This window comes from Bombina bombina, chromosome 6, assembly GCF_027579735.1.
Source record: "Bombina bombina isolate aBomBom1 chromosome 6, aBomBom1.pri, whole genome shotgun sequence".
NCBI classification, from domain to species: domain Eukaryota; kingdom Metazoa; phylum Chordata; class Amphibia; order Anura; family Bombinatoridae; genus Bombina; species Bombina bombina.
In genome coordinates, this window is record NC_069504.1 from 719575592 (window position 1) to 719577531 (window position 1940).

The window sequence follows — 1940 nt, forward strand, 5'->3', positions numbered from 1 at the left end:
ATTACGCACAGCATAGATCTCTACCATTGTGCCAAGTTTCATGAGTAGTTTGTGTGGTTATTATAAGCATTTGAAAAAAGCGGCGGTATAATAATAATAATCTTAATAAAAACAATAGATATCCAGCAAATGTGTTACTTGGCCACAAAAAATAAATAAACAAAATATTCCTGACAATAACAATTGATTGTCCAACAGTTAATAAGCCCGGCTAGCTCAGTCGGTAGAGCATGAGACTCTTAATCTCAGGGTCGTGGGTTTGAGCCCCACGTTGGGCGATTTGTTTTTAACCCAATAAATATATTGAAACAATCTGATCTCCCTACAGGAATATTTGAATTAAATAATATATTTGTAAAACATTTTTGTTGATCACATTACTACTATCATTAAAATGGGATATATTAAAATATGTTTACATGTTCAAGCCCCGATTTAGCAAATTTGTACTTCTACTACAGCTTCAGTTTAAAATAAGCAGTAAAGTTCAAGGTAATATTCATTTGATAGCTACTATTAAATAAAAGCAAAAATTATGTATACATATAGAATTTAGTTGTATTTGTTTATATTTTTTACAACCTAATACTTCCACTTTATCAACTTTAACTATTTTTTGTGTATGTATATATTAACTGCTAAAAAAAACTGCTAAAAAACTGCTTCAAAATATCAGTGGTAACTTTTTAAGAGTTCCACATTTTAAACCAAACAAATTTAAAATTAGTTTCCCTGACCGGGAATCGAACCCGGGCCGCGGCGGTGAGAGCGCCGAATCCTAACCACTAGACCACCAGGGAACTGTGAAGTAAAAAATGAACTACTGCTTTGGAAAATATAAGCTGTTAACATATATAATTCCATTGAGAATTTTCAGATATATATTTTCAGATAGCTTTAATTCATGAGAACTGATTTTCCCATTTACTCAAAAGGAGGAGGCAGCAGGACGCCATATAAGTTAGGATGTTCCATGCCATCCTAACAACGTTAAAGCCCAGCACTGTTAGGATGGCATGGAATGTCCTAATGGCGTAAAGTGGTTAAATTGTGTATAGATTCCAAGAATCAATTTGACATTATCTCAACTGGACACATGTATGTGAATTACAGAAAATCAACACTGTGTTAATTAATAAAGTTTTGCCTCCCTAATTTTCATGTTTATTTACACCATCTCAGTACGAATTTGTACTGCTCTAAAATATTATATGTGGTTATGCATTCATAAAATTGTTTTCAATATGCAAATAGAAGATGTTAAGTAAATGTAAAAGAAATTCAATGTTTAGTTTTTTGTTTCTTCAACGGCATTTTTATGGTTTGTTTTGCTGGTTTGTGCTGCTCTTACAACAGAAAGAATATTTCACTGCATGCAGATCTGCTCACATGAGGACCTGCAGTGCAGACACCGACTATTGTTAGGGGTGGGAGGGCACTTTCTGGTTGCTTAGGCAACCATCACACCTCCTCCCCTTGTCTGCAAACTTTGTTCATAACTGTAGCAGCAGCAGAATGATTATATTTCTAATTAAAGCTGCTACTTTTGACTTTGTACAGCAGCATTACAGTGGTTTTCTTCTGTTTGTAGATGCTCCTGAAGTTTAGCAGGTATTAACTGCACTGGAGTCAGTTTAAAAATAAAGAAAGAAACGTGGAGCAGTAAATTTGTGGAATGTGTAGTTATCCCTTATTCACTGACAGCATGCACGAGTGCAGTGTTCTGTCAGAGTTCAAACAGTGCAGCGATCAAACAGTTCTGCTGGCAGAAGCCATCACAAATCATCAATAAAAAAAAAATATTAGAGTCTTACCACACAACCTTGAAAGGAATACGGCTCCTTCAGCTCACATGTGACTTCTTCTGCTCCACCCACCTCCTCTTTAAGACGCCCGTGCACAGCACTTGATTCCAGTCTGTGCACGGGTAAGACTTAAAA

At 35.5% G+C, this 1940-nt stretch overlaps 2 non-coding genes across 2 annotated transcripts; one reads left to right on the forward strand and one right to left on the reverse strand.

The window, feature by feature from the left end:
• Positions 1-205: 205 nt before the first annotated feature.
• TRNAK-CUU (transfer RNA lysine (anticodon CUU)) lies at positions 206-278 on the forward strand. The gene has a single exon. It is a non-coding gene; the product is annotated as a tRNA-Lys (tRNA).
• Positions 279-728: 450 nt separating this feature from the next.
• Positions 729-800, reverse strand: TRNAE-CUC (transfer RNA glutamic acid (anticodon CUC)). The gene has a single exon. It is a non-coding gene; the product is annotated as a tRNA-Glu (tRNA).
• Positions 801-1940: the final 1140 nt, after the last annotated feature.